The sequence below is a fragment of the Cervus canadensis genome, chromosome 7, assembly GCF_019320065.1.
Source record: "Cervus canadensis isolate Bull #8, Minnesota chromosome 7, ASM1932006v1, whole genome shotgun sequence".
Lineage (NCBI taxonomy): Eukaryota > Metazoa > Chordata > Mammalia > Artiodactyla > Cervidae > Cervus > Cervus canadensis.
Window position 1 is genome coordinate 88,200,306 of NC_057392.1, and position 19,194 is coordinate 88,219,499.

General features: G+C 39.3%; 1 protein-coding gene across 35 annotated transcripts in view; it reads right to left on the bottom strand.

Annotated features, from left to right (window-relative positions):
* Positions 1-19,194, bottom strand: part of MBNL1 (muscleblind like splicing regulator 1) — a 209,848-nt gene that overhangs the window by 42,587 nt on the left and 148,067 nt on the right. The gene's annotated exons all lie outside the window — the stretch shown is intronic.

Sequence of the window (19,194 nt, forward strand, 5' to 3'; positions counted from 1 at the left end):
GAGGGTAAAAAAAAAAGACTTAATTGAAGCCATCAACCACCTTCTTGAGCTTTCTTTGATTTTTCTAAGAAAAACCCATCTGTTTACCATAATTTGACCTTGTTCTGTAAACTGGCTCAGAAAACTGATGTTGTGAGAAAAATATGGCAGAATTCTAACTTTAATGACCTATTTCTGGCTTATTTTGATTAAGGTTTTTGGGAATAAGTTTATCCACAGGCGAATATCATAGGATACTGCCTGCTCTGTTAACAAGCACATGTAATAAAGTGTTACTAATAATATTTCAAGTTAGGAGGCCGCAGAGAAAAGTGGTCAACAGCAAGGACATCACGGGTCTCAGGATGTGGGGCCGAGGCCGAGCTCTCTGTCATCAGCCACATGAACTGCACAAAAAACTCGCTTCCTTAAGCCTCGGGCTTTTCATTCATTTCAAAATCGCCATATAACCCACGTGGCATGTATGCTAAGTTGCTTCAGTAGTGCCCAACTTCTGCGACCCTATGGACTGTGGCCCGCCAGGCTCCTCTGTCCATGGGGTTCTCCAGGCAAGAATACTGGAGAGGGTTGCCATGCCCTCCTCCAGGCGATCTTCCCTACCCAGGGATCGAATCCATGTCCCTTTTGTCTTCTGCACTGGCCCTATATAACCTACACTATATAGGGAAACCCTATATGACCTACACCAAAAGTTTATTTTGAAGATTAAAAAAGATAATGTATATGTCACATCCTCGGCCCTGCCCAGCGCTCTTCAAGGAAAAGGGGAAGGTCAAAAGCTGCTATTATCACCACCCCCAGCACATTTTAAACTGTATACACAATAGCAGAAAAACAAAATACTGGCATGAAGGTAACTTTTATACCATTAATCACAGCTATCGATACATTCACAAGTAAAGTACCATGTACATATCTCTGATTTATTCCATAGGAAATCACCATGCCTGATACCTGTTGAGATCATGACTATGTTATTAGTTTAAAAGCATCTGGATGCAAAACAACTTTCGCAAAAACAACGCTTCAAGTCACAAGACAAACCATGGTGAATGACTGGCCAACCATGGATGACACATGGTCTGATATCAGAAATATCCAAGTTTGGGTATTTTAGAGAAAATCTACTTTTTCAGTACAAAGAATAACTTGGTTCTAAGAAAAATTCTGGTTATCAGTATCTCCACATCATATTTCTTACTAAGATTGGACTTATTTAAGTGCAGATAAGCTGGGTTATATCCACTCAGTTAATGTCAGTTCACTGGGATCACCTTCTATAGTTCTGTAAATTCCATAAATAACCCAGAGACAGCCCTGGGCGCTGAAAGCAGTCTGGCAAACATGGACACTGGTCTTCCCCTCTCTTCACCCTAAGGCCTCCCTGGAGCACAAACCTCTAGGGCCCTCCAACCTACAAACACAGCCTACACTGAAACAATAAAGGAAAGAAACCACGTGCAAATCACCATATGTTCTGTATCACTGCATCTCAAAACTTTTAATAAAAACTCAGGCCCTTTGGTTTGCCTTCTGTCTTTACTACATGTACTCAGGAAAAATATCATTCCACGACGTTTATTACTCTGGCTCCCTTTCCAAGCTCAGCTTGATTTGAGTGCATTGGAGCCTTCCTTTCAAAAAGCTATGTGTGTCCCAAAGAATCAACTGAGAACATTTTGTAGAAAAGGTATGCAGACTCCCTAGCCTCTTTCACACAGAGTTTGTGGCAACAGACCTGGGGGTCCAGGGATCTGCATTTTAACAGTATTCCAGGTTATTCTGATGTAGCCGGAAACTATAAACTACAATTCTGCAAAGCTACGTGAATTTTTCATTGACATCTGTGGAAAAAATAACAGAGTAGCCTCCGCAATGGATATTAGATAAACTTAGCTCCTTAGGAAGGTCAAAACTTGTTTAATGCTGACTGTGCTGCTGAATAATTGTGGTTTGACAAATAAAAAGGTCAAAAGTAAGTTAGAATAAACATCCTCTTCTAGAGAATTGCCTAAGTCCTGAGGAAAACCGTGAGTGGCAACCGTTCTATGGAGAGTTAAGGTAAATATGACACTGGTACTTCTCCAGGTTTATCCATCTTCAAGTTCCCAGCCCTGTACCTCAATAAGCATTTGCAGAATGAATGAAGAACATTTCTAACTAAATGCTTAAAGATGAATTCTACTGTAACTCCATTCTGGAGACGATGAAGATAATAGAATAAAAACTAGATCTCATACCAAATTTTGACTCTGAGTTGTACTAACCTAATGATGTTTTTATTCAGAGGCCAGTAATTTGAACACACAAGAAATAAAGCTTGCCACAATAAAAGAAGAAAAGGTCACAGGAGGCCTCCAAGTTTCACTAAGGAGGAAAGAAGATCTGTGTACAGATTTGATGCACTTGGCATCCTAAACTCTATAGTGTTGAGAATATATTCTAAACCATCTAAAAACAGAAAATCAATCTGTATCTTCTGCTCACATACACTGAAGAAGGCAATGGCACCCCACTCCAGTACTCTTGCCTGGAAAATCCCATGGATGGAGGAGCCTGGTGGGCTGCAGTCCATGGGGTTGCTAGGAGTCAGACACGACCTGAGCGACTTCACTTTCCTTTTCACTTTCATGCATTGGAGAAGGAAATTGCAACCCACTCCAGTGTTCTTGCCTGGAGAGTCCCAGGGACGGGGGAGCCTGGTGGGCTGCCGTCTATGGGGTCGCACAGAGTCGGACCCGACTGAAGTGACTTAGCAGCAGCTCACATACACAAATTTTTGTATAGGAGCTGTAACTCTAAATCATTAGAGATTTTACTCCGATACAATAAATTGGGTTGCAGGATTACTGCAAAAACATGAATAAGTTTTTGCAAAGTTTTGATTGCTACAGATAGAATGGAAGTAAGTTGCTTCAGTGGCGTCAGATTCTTTGCAACTGTATGGACCATAGCCTGCCAGGCTCCTCTGTCCCTGGAATTCTCCAGGCCAGAATACTGGAGTGGGTTGCCTTTCCCTTCTCCAGGGGATCTTCCCAATCCAGGGATAGAACCCATATCTCCCGCATTGCAGGCGAATTCTTTACTAGCTGAGTCACAAGGGAAGCCCAATAACAAGCAGCTGCCTAATCCAGCACCCTATCTGTTAGAAGTACTAAAAATAATACAAGTAGCAAAACTCCATGACAGCGCATGACAGTCATCAAATCTATAATATAAGCTTGCCCTTAATCATCATTCTGTATTGGCATATCCACTAAGAAAAAATGCCATTCTAATACATTTCTCACAATGCTATGTTTCTGTGGTTTACTTTTGTTGATTGCACTGAAATCTTTCTCTCAGTGAGCTGGCCAGTTGATGCTATACAACTTATATCGTAAATACCTTAGACTCCATTCAAGGAGACTTTTTCTAAGTTAACAACACAGACTCCAAAGATATCCTTCTAATGCATATGCTGTATATTTTAAGGAAATGAAGGAAGTTCAATAAAATATTGATCCAGAATGAGTCCATTTTCCTCTAATAATTTTTCTACATCTTTAAATAAAAGTAACCTGTTCAAAAAAAGTAAAAAACTTTCCCTTGAAGTCTTAAAAGCCTATATACAGCAATAATGGTCATCAGAGATCATTTGAGGCCAATGGAGAGATCAAATCATCAAATCCTCAATTTCTGAAGTCACAAATTATTAAATTGTGAATTGAAGGATTTTCTTTGAAATCAGTACAAACAGTGTGATTCCAAAAAGAAGATGTACACTATTGTGTATGAGCCTCAAAATAAATGCCTAATTAATTTTTAAACATTATAGTCTAATAAAGTGTGTGTGTATATGTTAGTTGCTCAGTCATGTCTGACTCTTTGCAACCCCACAGACTATAGCCCTACAGGCTCTGTCCATGGGATTCTCCAGGGAAGAATACTGGAGTGGCTTGCCATTCCCTTCTCCACTAATAAAGTGTACTTTAAAATAATTACATACATAGTATGAGCATATATAGTACATACCTAAAAATGATATATGATGTATACAATGAGGTATAAATTATAGAATAAAGAGAAAACTGAATAAAACAGAGGCGGCGATTTAGAGATATAAGAAAACTATTTGTCAGCTATTTTCAATATTTAAGAACCTGCTAACAATCAAAAATAAAACATCTTACTTGGAACTTGGCCAAACTTAATAAGACCAAAAAAAACCAAAATTATATTTGAAAACCAGAAAAACAAATTTCCTGTTTTTAGTTTCACTTCTTCCACCTAAAATAAAAGAAATACAGTGACTTATGAGGTCAGAATACAAAAAGACATCTCATTAAGTTACCAAATGGTGACTGTGTTTTAGGATTAAAAATTACTGAGTCATATTAGGGCAGACTTTGAAAAGAAAGGAGCAATGAAAAAATTATAAGGATACCAGCTAACACTCAAAAGTCTTTTCCAACTTTCACTGGAAATACTGGTTTTCTGATATTTCAATTGTTAAAACTAATATTTTCTTTGCAACAGCTGAGTTATGCAAATGTTTTGAAGCACTTTCTAAAGATATTCATTGCTCAGATATTGGCCAGAAACACTGGCAAAAGAATTTGGTACCTTCCTACTGAAAACTGTTACTGGTTTTTGAGCGACCTTTTTTTTTTCCAGCTATGATAATATAAATACTCAGAAAAATTCTGCCAAGGTGGGAGAGTGAGTGGCAGTCAAGAAATACCGCTTCACACTTTACCAAAATGATGGTTTTTATGGTTCTGTCATGCTTTTCGATGATCAATTCTAAGACAAGGGTGAATAAATTTACTTCATAATATTTATTTTTAAATTTATTTTACATATATATGCTAAATGCCTTTTTTTTTTTTTTTCATTTAAGTGAATGAATGTAAGTTTAGCTCTAGGAATTAGTTTGCTGGCTTTTGCAAATATTGGCAATAAATTCCAACTAAAACACAGGATATTATAGGTCTTATGTATACCTCTTTATGATTCACCCATTTCCATAAAGGACCTGTGTCAGCTGAAAAAATACATGCATCCTAAAAAGCAGTTCAAGGTTTCTCTACCGCAGCATTACTGACACTGGAAACCAGATAAGCTTCAGTGTGGGGCTGTTAGCAGCAGGCCTGGCCTGCCAGATGCCTCTAGCACTCCTGCCCTCCGTTATGACCATCGAAATTACCCCTTGGTAATTGCCAAAAATTGTCTCAACATTGCCAAAACACCCCTGGGAGCCAGGGGAAGGTAAAGCCATCTTCAGTTGAGAGTTAAGCACTGCGTTATACCTAATGGAATTTAATGAAAGCTATATTAATCTGCTCAGGTTACTATAACAAAATACCATAGACTGGGTGGTTTAAAGAACACACACATATTTTGTCACAGTTCTGGAAGCTAGAAGTCCAAGACCAAGGTTCTGGACAATTTGGTTTTCAGTGCGAGTTCTACTCCTGGCTTGCGGTCACCTTATTATTTCCTCACGAGCCTTTCCTTGGTGCATGCATGCACAGAGGGCATTCTCACTGGTGTCTCTTATTAAGACATCAATCCTTCCAGACCAGGGCCCCACATTTAGGACCTTACCCTCAACTACCTGCTTCGAGGTCCAGTCTCATCTCCAAATATAGCCACACTGGAGACAGGGCTTCAACATATGAATTTAGAGAGAGATGAGCATTCAGTTAGTAAAAGGGGCAAGCATAATTAAAACAGCTAACCTAAACTTATGTGTTAGTAGCTTTAAATATTTTCATTCTTACACTTAGTGGTAGAATTCTTTATTCCGGAAATTTCCTCAAACATAACTGATTTGTACTACAACACATGACTCTAAAGGGGTGGTATTCCTTTTAATTTTGCCAAATTCTAGTAGCTGCAGCTTCTAAAAACTTTCAAAGTATGAATATGTGAGTTTTACTATTTGTTTGCTTGGGTTTTAAATGAAATTATTTTATTAAAAATAAAAACAAAGACTATAGTCTATCAAAGACTAAATACATTCTGAAATCATATCAGTCATATCAATTCATTCACTTGTTAACTGGAATACTGAAGATGCTGATTTTTTTTAAGGACAAGCCACATTTTCTTGATTTTATTTCCCTACAGTCTTTTCAGAAAAACTGAAAGCTAGACACATACTCTCTACTTTGAAAAAGAAGCTATTGAGAAAGATAAATTATAGCCAAAGAACCCAGAAAAGTATTTCTGACTGCCACCTGGAATTCTGGAGGACGCCTTTCATAGCGTTGTTTTCAATCATATGAAAATGAATACATGTGAACAAATGTACTTATGCATATACAGACATATATATTCACCCCGATTGTATACCTATTTCCAAGAGCAGTGTATGTATTACTAACTCAAACTGCTTTTGTGGCAATTTTAAGAAACTTAAGATATATGACTAAAATTTTTATTTCATGCTTTACTTGAAAAAACACATGAGACCTTTTAGGAAGTTCCAGAATAAAACTTAAAGGGGCATGGAACTATCATCTTGAAGAAATCCCTAAAGTAGTCAAAGCAGATATCTTCATTTTTTTGTTAGTCTCCAGGGGGATTTCACTGATTTGATGTTATCCTTTATTTGTTTTCTTTTGTTTTACAAATAGGATTCTATACTACATCTCAATGAGTTGACATCTGAACAACTCAGGGAGTCTGGTAAGGGGGTGGTTGTCAGGGACAGCAACCCCTCCCTCAACATAGTTGAAAATCTGAATATAATCTTACAGTCGGCCTTCTTTATAGGGAGTTTGGCATCTGTAAATTCAAGCAGCTTCTGATACTGTGGTACTATAGCAGTATTTATTGAAAAAAACTCCACATATAAGTGCACCTACACAATTCAAACCTATGTTTCCAAGGGTCAACTACAGTATATACATTGTTAGTAAGTCAGAACCATCAATTTGCAATATTTAAATACTATGATACACTACATGGTAAATAGATAATACTGACATATTAACAGGAATTTTTCTATTCATTTTTTATTCTCAAATATTATGACCCTCTAAGCCATATTATAGGTGCACCCTTGTACTTATTTCAGTTTTGCCATCTAAAAAGGCAAGAAAATATTCTTTAAAACAAACACAATATCTATTTTAAATTCCTCACTGGACTTTCAGGTAACACCAGGAACAAATGCTTAGCATCCCCACAGAACATGAAAAAAGGAATCATTTCTCCTCTTATTTTTCTGGGAAATTAATCTCTAGTCTCCTAAACTTAACATGAAGTAAAATACAGCAACATTAAATCAATACTTAAAGCTTAACTTTTTAGGTGTAAATTGCTACTTCTTCATCCAATCAACATAAGGATAAGTGCTTGGAGCTTAGGTCAACATAAGAGCTGGGAGAAATTTTTCCTACCAGTAAGAGGAAAAAGAAGCAAAAATCTATAAATGTATTTTCACTGAAATATCCCTAATTTCTTTATTACTACAGATCAAAAGTGTTTTCAAACAAAAAATCAATATAACACAAGATTTTTTTTCTTCCTTTTCCTGCTCCCATAGAACGTTCATGTTCATATATACACTGTGGCTTAAAAACTACTAAGACTGTCAATAAAACCAAAAAAAATTATAAACACACATACACATACCTATACACAATCTACTGAGTTTAAATCTGTAATTTTACCATGGTTTGAAAGGACATAAAAGGATGTAACACTCAGTTTTGGGCATTACACTTTTTCTCACCCAAGTCTAACCTGACTTTAGGAAGCAATTCTAGGTTAGACTTTCCTAGCTATTTCAAGAGGCCTCTCCAGCATTCACATGTTCTAGGCACTATTTTGTAGAACATTCCTAAGTTTGATGACGACAACTCTTGGACATGAAAACCAATAGTGACATTTACAAGACCCCAAAATATCCTCAGTGCTGACGCAGCAGCAACACACTTTCACTGAAACATCAGGATACTGTGACTTTTTTCCCAGAGAACTCAAGAGCTTTAATTGCACAACTCCCATTAATCATCTTGAAAATGGCATAACTGAAACTCTACACGTCTAGATAACTATTATGTAATTCATGAGAGTCGGGTTAGCTGCCTCGGAGGAGGTGGAGAAAGGGAAAAAGGCAACAAATCACACACACATTCTCGTAACCAAAACACCACTCCTTCCTCCAGCAGCTTCCAGATCCTCCTTCCAGATCCAGATCCTCCTTCCTCCAGATCTCTGTGAGAGATCAGATACACACACAACTGTGGCAGCAGCAGTTGTATCGGCACACAATTTCAGCTGATCGTCATCAGAAGAAATCTCATCCTCCTCAGAGAGGGCCCACAAGGATCTTATATTTAGAGTTGCCTCTGATAGGATGCGGTAAGAAGAAACAGTCTCACTTTTTCCTCCTGGCCTCCTCCATGCCGCAGAGTCCCCAGCTGTGTGCAGCCATCTATGAGGTGCTATAAAGGGTTAGCTGGCACCTACTGTCTGTCACTATTCCACAGTCTTCCTGGGCTCCAAAGATGGGTCTGGCCAGCATCCCTGGGCCCAACCAGAGTCTCCATGACCTTGTGAAAGCCCAGTGACATTTGCTAGGTGCCAGTGTCATTAAACAGTCCAACATTTGTTGGCTGCTTTTTTATGGCATCATAAAGTTGGAAATGCCAGATCACTATGTTTCTATTATTTTTTCAATCGCTTCATTATTTTTGCGGTACAGCAACTGCCAGACTTCTAAACTGTTTGTAGCAGAACCAATTCTGAAGTTTTACGGCATCCAAATCAGACACTCTTCAATCTTGGCTAATAATTAAAAGCATGAACATTTACATAATAAAATTTAGAGCTCTATTTGTAGCGCATGCCTTTCAATTGAGAAATACAGAATGTTTTACAAATAGTACCCGATTCATCATCCTACCATGATTAGGTGGATTACAGCATGGTTGTCTCTATTATATTTCTAGGGCTTTCCTGAGGGTAAAAAAGAGGTAAACTTCTTGAGTCAAACACACATAATTTTTTCCTTAACAATCCCTTGGAAGACTTGTTTAAGCAGTTCTTTATAGACCTATTTGAGAGTTCCTAGTGTACTGATAAAGCAAAAGCTCTCCATCTTTAAATACCTTTTCAAATGGGAAGGAGAGAGGCTCTTGCTGAAGGACACATAACTAAACACACAGTCTGACTACAAAGTTAGTGCTCTTCACCATTACGTTAGAGGTATGTATTTGTACCATGACCACCTGATCATTGTTCCATGTGCCTGCTTTTCTAAACATTGCTCACACTGAGAACATAGATGACTTTATCCAGAATAGGTCAGAACCAATGAAAGCTTCAACCCCGTTGAGTTGTGCAAAAGGAAAAGATGTTTCACAATATAAGAAACTCATTTTATCTTTATAGTTAAATTTATTTATTTTAAATTGAAGAATAATTGCTCTACAATACAATATTGTGTTGGTTTCTGCCAAACATCAATGTGAATCAGCCACAGGTATACCTATGTCTAAGCAACTAAATTTTGAGAAGCCTGCTCTAATAGTATTTCCAACGTGTCATGGAAAAAAATTAAGATTCTCTTATAAATGTCACTTTCTCTGAAAACTAAAAAGAAAACAATTGAACACCAGAAAATTAAACTCTTGCTTCCCATCATCCATTTCAACAGGAGTCCTAGTGAGGCAAGAGGTTCTTAGACTTTCTATGGATTCCACTAACCTGGCCTCTGTGATTTAGACAGATCACATGTAAAGAAAAGGTGATTTTATACAGGAAAAGAAGTTCCATTATATATATATATGCATATATTAAAAGTGAAAAATAAAATTAGATAAAAATACAGAGAGGTTTTAAGGGGTAAGATTTTCATCCAGCAATTTAAAGAAACTAAAGGAAATCAGAGGTAAAACATTTTGGTGAAGTCAGTTGGAGAACACACCATTACTTTGTATTTATACGAAGGATTTGTTTTATTTGTTTTATTCTAGATTCTATATGCCCACAAATAGAGGAAAGCAAACCCTGTTTTTATATCTTTAAAATGATAACATTTATTTTTGCTTATGATAAATCTTAAATTACAAAAAACTCTGGGCTTCCCTAACTGAAAACAAACATCACTAGCTTCCTGACCTCACAGATTCCGCCTCAAGTCCAGCCATTAAATGCTATTGCTTCACATAAACAATGACAGAGCATGAAGCAAAGGTAAGGTGACAAAGGTCCTCATTACTGCTGACTACTGTCTCCTTCAGACAGATCAACTTTGTACTTGAACAAAATGTGCTCAATACCACTGCCTCAGCCCCTGTGGGGAAAGCACTCCACCCACCCACCCCACCCCCCGCCCCGCCCAACATCCCCAGGACAATTTGCTAAAATTGTGCACAGCCATCAGCTCTCCCTCAGACTTCAGGCTGCATCGAGGAGCAAGACAATTGGCTCCCGGGCCCAGAATACGTCTCTATTGGATGCTGACTGCAGTAGCAGCAGGATGAAAAAAAAGCTCTTGAGGTGAAAAAGCAGTATTACAACACAGGTTATCTGAGCCTCTCTCCTCCTCTGCCGCACCCCCACCCCTAGAGACTTTCATTGGCTTTCTCTGGCAGGTTTCCAAACATCTAAAAGAGTAACCATCAACAAAAGTTACTTAAAAATTATTGCTGGGAATAAAACAGGAAAGTCTCTGAATTTAGAGAAATCATTCATTCTATTTCTACTATCCTTGAATAGCTCTCCGGAAAATGATCCACTGTTAACAATAAACACATAAATAAAAAAGATGCCTACGAACCTTGGAACTCTTTCAAGACATCTGTAAGATGAGTTTCTAAGGCAGAAGGGTATTGAAGTCATGACTTAAACTTCGGCATTTGAAAAGCTTAATCATTACAAGGTGCTTGTTCTAAACAGCAATCAGAAGCTGGGGAGATATTCTGAAGTGCTTATTTAAGATGAAAAGTATGGAGATGTTGAGCCTCACGGGAATGCCAGCCATGGCAACACTGTTTTATAATAAGCCAGAATGTGAACGTAAGAGGGAAGAGCACAGGCGGCCGTCACATGATGTTTTTCTCCTGCTATCACATCATCAACATTTAGGCTGGAAGCCCGGATCTGCTAAACACCGGGCTTGGGCGCATGAAGTGAGTAAAGCAATGTTATCTGTGGATCTGACACTGCCTACCTCTGGCTACAGCAGGTGGTTGTCAGCAGATATGGTCGTTTCACGTTCCTTGGCACTTTGCACATATCTTCCTCCCAAGAGGCTCACAGGGCTTTCTTGGGCACTAATTACACGTCTCCCTCCCATGCTGACCGCCTCCAGGAGCGGGCTGCGCCTCAGCTGTGCCCCCAGCCCAGCCCAGGTCCATGTGCCCAAGAAATGTTTGCCAAAAAAAAAAAGAAAAAGATATGTTTGCCAAGTGAATCCATCCTGACTTTATTTCAGAATATAAAGTATTCTGGCCAGAGTAGAGAAATATAGTATGATATCACTTACATGTGGAAGCTTAAAAAAAAAAAAAAGATACATATGAACTTATTTACAAAACAGAAACAGACTAACAGACTTAGAGAAGGAATGTCTAGTTACTAGAGGGGAAGGATGGGGAAGGGATAGTTAGGGAGTTTGGGATAGATATGTACTCACTGCTATATTTTAAATAGATAACCAACAAGGACCTACTATATAGCACAACTCTGTTCAATATTATGTAACAACCTAAATGGGAAAAGAATTTGAAAAACAACAGATACGTGTAGAACTGAATCACTTTGCTATACACCTGAAACTAACACAACATTGCTAATCAACTATAAATAAGTTTGCATTAAAAAAAATCCTTCAGACACAAAAAAGGAAAAAAAAGAATTTAACACTCTAAATCAATCCATGAAGAAAAAAGTGAAAATGTTAGTCACTCAGTTGTGTCCGACTCTTTGCCACCCTATGGACCATATAGCCTGCCAGGCTCCTCTGTCCATGGGATTTTCCAGGCAAGAATACTGGAGAGGGTAGCCATTCCCTTCTCCAGGGGATCTTCCCAACCCAGGATCGAACCTGGGTCTCCGGCATAAAAGGCAGATCCTTTACAACCTGAGCTATCAGGGAAGCCCGTACTTCAGCTAAGAAAAATAATAAATCATATAAAAAAATCTTCTTCCAGTAAAGTAGTTCTCAAAAACCCTCCTTCTGCATCTTCACCCAAACTTCTGCATCTTCACCCAAACTTCTGCATCTTCACCCAGTCAACTCACACCCTGTGGCCCTGTTTTCTCTCAATCCAATTATATTCTCCTTTCCCCCAGTCTCATTTGCTCCATTTTCTAGTAACTTACTATTAATACAATACCATCACCCAAACACAAGTCTGTACTTTGCTCCGACCCAAAGAAACAATATGGCCCTTTGTTGGACTTCTCTGTGCCTTTACTGTGAAAGCTCCTCCTCTGCAGGCCTGGGTGATCTGCACACAGACACCATCCCAGGACCTGTCCCAGGACGTGATGTAAAAGAGCAGCAGAGCCCCAGCTCACGTGAGCTGGAATCACAAGCCTTTTGGTTCTAAGGCCAACTTTGGTATTTATTAGCAGCAAGACTGAGTAATTACTCAACCTCACTCTACTTAAACTTCCTCTTTTATAAAACAAGAATACCATCCTAGGTATGATGTGCTTGATGGATAAGAGCACGTATAACAGCCTCTGATTAGGCGCTGGTACTCGGTGACCGGACAGCCCTGAGTCCCTTTCCCACTCCCGGCACATTCTTCACAACCCTGGAATCCTGCAACCCCCAACCCTCCTCACACAGGCTTGAAAGCATCCCTTCTCCTTTTCCTTCAACCCCCGTTTGGACAGACTCCTTCAGCTCACGGTCAAGTTAGAATCTCTTTGAATGAACTAACTCCCACAAGCCTCCAGTGGCTGAGGATGGCAAATGTTCAGTCCAGGGGGCACAAAACCACTTCTTTAGGAGCCAGCGAGCCCTGGCTTCCATGCAGCCACCAGCTCTGGCCTCGGGCAGGTGCTCACCTCCAAGCCTGCTCAGCGCCTTCATTTGTGAAACCACATCTAAGGAACTTGACTCCCGAGTGGCTGTGAGAAAGCTTCCCCCATGCCCAAGGACAAATCAACCAATGCTCATTTCTCTGATCATTAGGAAACTATTTTAACAGGGATTGATAAAAACATGGAATCGTTTTCTTAGGTTAAATCTGATGATGAGAGACGACCCTTTTCAAATGTCCCTTTCTGTGGACATTTCCTCTTTCCTTTTCCCTTCCTTCCTCCTCGCCACTCTCTTGCCAGGTAGGATAAACTCACAGTGGTGAATTCAGCACCTGTCAAATTGTATTACAGGTAATTTTTACAAGTCTGTCTATCCCTCGAGATTAAGAAGTTGTTAAAGACAGGCTGAAATCTAAGCATCTTCAGTACGTCTGCAGAATGAATAAGCAATTTGGGAGACGAGAAGGCCATTTCGGTGTCCAGGTCACCACACTACTGAGACACCACTTGGTCCTTAATCACGGTGTGCGTGCGTGCTAAGTTGCTCCAGTCGTGTTCGACTCTTTGCGACACTGTGGACCACAGCCCGCCAGGCCCCTCTGTCATGGGATTCTCCAGGCAAGAATACTGGAGTGGGTTGCCATGCCCTCCTCCAGGGGATCTTCTCAACCTAGAGATCCAACCTTCATCTCTTACGTCTCCAGAATTGGCAGGCAGGTTCTTTACCACTCGCAACGCCTGGAAAGCCCTTAATCATGGTGGTATATGACAAATTAAAAATTCCTATGCCCAGCCTCCATCCCCAGAAATTCTGATTTAATTGATTTTGGCTGGGTCCCAGGAAAGCTCTCAGACAGTTCTAATGGCTGCTACACTGAGAACCATTGGTGAACCTCTATCTACTAATACACAGTCTCATTTACACATCCATCACAACCCTTTCCACAGGTCTCTTAAACCCAGTGTTTGCCACTGACTTCAAGGTAACAGCTAATGTTATCCGCCTGTTAACGGACACTGTGCTTCTCCACTGTCTGTCTGCTCACAGCTCCTTTCCTGGACAGTGGGAGCAAGGGTGCTCAGGGCAAGGGTGGACACAAAGAGAGCTACGGCCTTGTGTTCCCTGGGGCATATCATCCTGGGCCCACATGCAGGTAAAAGAGAAAGCACGATGGAACAACTGATTCATTGTCTCCCATCTAACCTGAAAAATAAGCTAGAAGATAGGAAATGAATGGATGAGGCAAAAAAGTAAAATAAGTGGTCTTGCCTAAAATATGCTCCATACCAAGTCTCAATATCTTCTACAAAAACTAATTTATTTATTGATCCACCATTTATCTACTTGGTGAAACCACTCATATACTGAGTGCTTCAGGGCAGAGGAGACAGAAAATGAATCAGACACACAGTCTACTCAGGGAAATGAAGCAGGCACATAAAAAGCGTGAATATGCAGAAAGAAGACAAAAAGCATCACAACAGGCATTCAGATGAAGAGTTCTTACCATTTCAAGGAAAACGAGAAAGATTCCACTTAGAAAAGTCAGATAATAGCTCTGAACAAGAGACAGAATTTTATACACGACGAGTTAGAAAGATATTCAGGCAGAGGGCATAGCACGATTTGAAGCATCAGTAACAAGTAATACATCTGTAATAAGAGTCGGGGGAAATAAAGCCTGCAAAGTGAGTGCAGCTTGGGGACCCTTTTAAAAACTGAGTTAAAGTCTACTTCCTCCTACAGGCTAGAGAGAGTCTCTGAAGGAGACCAAGGATGACGTTGGCAAAATCGTGTTTCATGAATTCATCAGACAGGAGCTAAGGGGGCCTGATATGGCTGAGAGCCTGGGGGAGGAAGACCAAATTAAGTTAATTATTTTAATAGTCCAGACAAGAGCTAACACAGACCTACCCATTCTCCAGATCATCACCCCATCTTTTCCACAGTCCCCCACCCACACCATCCTAATGCACACCCATTCTCTCTCCCTCCTCCTCTCTCTCCTGGCCATATTAAACTAAACCACCTTCAGTCCCTTGGACAAGATGTTACTTTGTCCACGTAGATCCAGTTATTCAAACACGTCACCCTCCCCTCATCTTTTCTGTTTGGCCTGGCTAATTTCCAGTCAGACTCTGGTTAAGTGTCACCACCTCCAGGAAGTTTTCTTTAAACTTCAAGTCTCTGTTTAACGTTCTTTTAGTTGGCTCCAGAGCACTCATTACCCTTTCTCATAACCGCCTGGCAGCAGCCCTTGCCTTTCACTAGACCAGGAGTGAAGGTAGCAACCACGACTGTCTGCTTTCCAGCTGTACTCCCCAAAACAAGAACATCTAGGATAGTGACGGGCTCATAATAGGTATTAACTCACTGAATGAACAAAGGAACACATGAGTCTTATAAAGTAGAATATATATTAAATAAAATACATGTGTGCTTAATCGCTCCATCATGTTTGATTCTCTTGAGATCCCGTGGACTGTAGCCCTCCAGCCTTCTCTGTTCATGGGATTTTCTAGGCAAGAATACTGGAACAGGTGGCCATTTCCTTCTCCAGGGGATTTTCCTGACCTAGGGATTGAACCCATGTCTCCTACATTGGCAGGTGGATTCTTTACCACTGAACCACCTGGGAAGCCCAATATATGTATGATACATATATATATACACACACACACATATACTGGACATATAATACACATACATATATGTTAACCATATGTCTAACTTCTAAAACACACCTAGAACAGTGCTTTTTCAAAATCTATTAATGTTTTGAAAATGTATTTGTTGATTAACTGCCACATTAAGCATGATTATTTTCCAATTTCTTGCTGCTTAGTAGCAAATTTCTGATTCAATCATTAGTCCATGACTTTATTTCATGGCTTCCTTCATCCCCAGATAAAAACTAGACTCCATACTACAGTCACATCAGAAAAGAGTAAATAATAATAGAAATCTGAATTACTCAGATTAGAAAAATGTTACTTAGAAGTGTCAAGAAGGTAGGTATGCTCAGTCACTGAGTTGTGTCCTACTCTTTGCGACCCCATGGACTGTAGCCCACCAGGCTCCTCTGTCCATGGGATTCTCCAGGCAAGAATACGGAGTGGGATGCCATTTCTTTCTCCAGGGGATCTTCCCAATCCAGGGATCGAACCCATGTCTCCTGCATTGGTAGGTGGATTCTATACCACTGCAACATCTGGGAAACCCAATAGGGTAGCTTGGCAAAAATTTTGAGGCATTCATTGTGCAAGGGATTACTAATAAAATGAAAAAAAAAAAACCAGTTGTGGGAAAAACCCACATTTTTAACAACTGTTTTTAACAGTTGTTAGAATAGCAAAAAAAGCAGCTGATAATCAAATGGACTGATTATGCAAATAGAAAGTAACTCCTTCTAAAATCAGTATTCTATGTTATAAACTGCCAGAGTTTTGCTAAAGCATATTGGCTTACGTGGGGTGGGGGACAGGTGCCCCAGACTCCACAGAAGTGAGTCAATGAGGTTACCAGAGCAAGTGGAACACACAGCAGGAAAAGATTTACAATGTATTAGTCAACGAGTTTATTTTAGGGAAGATTAAATCCAGAACATGTAAGGACCAAGAAATACTTTAAATAGATTCAAGCAAAAGTTTACAAATTATCAGTAGCCTTATTGTTTATGCCTAAAACATGTTATCAATCATGAGTCTGAGCACTGCTCAGAATGTCAAGGTTCTTATCTCCAAGATTTTCTGAAGTGAAGAAACTTTCAGATGACATCATCCATTTTGAACAGTCCTGCCAACCACGATTTATTTCAGCTTTACTTTCTGTTATTTCTCCTTTTGTCATTTCTAGTAATAGTCAAAACCATGTTATACCTCCTATGTTTTTCTTTAACATTTAATTATTATGGGTCCACTATGTAAAAGCATTTCTTAATTCACCATAAGTCATTTCTTATACCTCAGTTTTCATAAATAAAAAACTCTGCTCACACAAATATACAAATAGTTCATTAAAATAAGCAGGTAATCCCCAAACTTTCTTTTTGAGAATTTTAACCTACATCTTTCTTTCATCTCATTGTCTATCAAAAAAGAAAAGGTGGAGTGGGACCGACCATAGATCGTAACACAGAGTATATGTCAGAAAATAACAAATACTATGAAGTGTCCTTATACCAAAGGGGACCAAGTGCAGAGGGAAAAAAAGATCAGGAGTGAAGCACTTTTTAGAGCAGTTCAATCAGCTCACAATGACCATGGGAGTAGGGGGGATTAACTCCATTAATCTGATGGGGAAACTAAAGCCCACCGAAGTTTCATGACTTGCCCAAGATCACAGAAAGAGCAAATAAAATGTAAATCCAGGTCTGCTACCAAGTCTAAGGATTATGTCCTCAATAGCAGACCTGGCTTCTCAGGAACCCAAAAAGTCACAAGGTTCTGCTAAGGAAAATAGCAGCAAGCAATGTCACACAAGTGGGAACTTCAGGCCGTTACAAAGACACTAGAGAAACTAACCCGGCTGGTGTAAGGGCCTTGTTCAGGAGAGGTAAGGTGAGAGAGCTAAGGCAGAGTTAAGTGGAAGCAACTTAAAGTTAAGTGGAAGCCTGGTTGAGAAATCTACAAAAAAGCCAAGATAACGCATCCACCAAGTGCCTTTGCTGAGACCCTCCTGAATTTCAGGAAGACCCTGCATAGTGAAAAATGGCCTACAGCATAAGGATATAGAAAGAATGCACTCATTAAGTCCAAGTGTAGAGACTGTCAGTACTGGTTTCTAACAATACAAGACAAAACATTTGCACTGAAATGTTCAAGTGGGCTGGAACATCAAGTCAGGACACATATGTGAGGGCAGTACAGACCAAAGTGGCAAAGAAGAGGAACTAGACTTAAATGATCATCAAGACTATTATTTGATAATTGAGTTCAAAATAATTTATATTACCCTATGAAGAAATGAAACCATACCAAGTCACTCTATTAACCCTGAAGAAAGAAGATGTCTGCTTTGCAACCTTAGATGTATGAAAATAAAACATTTCTCACAAAATAAGAACTATTACTTATCCACATTTTTTTTTTTTTACAAATTATGAACATAAGCGTTAAATACAAGGTGAGGAAGTTAAATGAATGATGAAGAGAAGAAAGAATATCATTTATTGTCTATGCTCTTATAAACAGGGCAGACGGCATAACCAACTCAACTAAAGCCCTCCTGGAACCAGGGTCCATCTGTTTATTCTTGTCACAGCACTGGTCATATCTGCAATTATGTTGCTTATTTATGTGTTTCCTCACTTACTGAGGAACAGGAGGGATGTAAGATCCATGAGGGCAGGGCCTTGCTTCCCTGAGCCTGGAGTGAGTCACAGAGTGTTGAATAAAGGAAAGACCAGATCTCCCGTAGTCCTCCCCACAATTCTCTGATTGGAGTTCTGGAATCTCCACCCCCACCACCCAACTCAAGCTGATGAGGATTCAGAGATCCTGTGATATGAAATAATTTGTACAAAGTCACAGAGCAATTAAAGCAACAGAGACTCATTTGCCTGATTCATATGGACTGTATAAACATATTTGGCCAGCTATGTTTAGAACTAAGACAATATCAAGTTCAAATTTAAATAGTCAGTGGTATTTAAAATGAAGCAGTGAAAAAAACAACCTTCAGAGGACTCTCTTCGCTGGATATAAGTACAGTCAAACAGACTTCTAGTCACCACAGTATGTATTTAGTTACACTATGGATTTTACACAGATTAATATGACATTTTGCAAATCATAAACAAAGCTATCTCTCTTGACCTTTGGGAAAAACTCAATTTTGCTCCAAAGTGTTTGTGTTACCACTACAAAGGTCTCAGGTTCTCACTTTGGAGAAAATTATGACGAAAATCTAGCTGACAATCTTGGTTTTTAAAAGCTGTAGGTTCATCTTCTAAACCCATGTAGGATGAACTGAATGTCAGTGTTAAAAATAGATTCACACTAAATTGGTTATTCTCAATTAACTGTTAGAAAAGCTCTATAAATTAGACACCATTTTCCATTGAAATGCTTAGAAAAATTATTTAAAATAATTTCATACCTCCTATTATAAGGGATAATATCCATAAGGACTAAGAAATGACTCTTTTTAAGAAAAGAGCTATATTTAATATTCAAATTCACTGTGCCAATGAT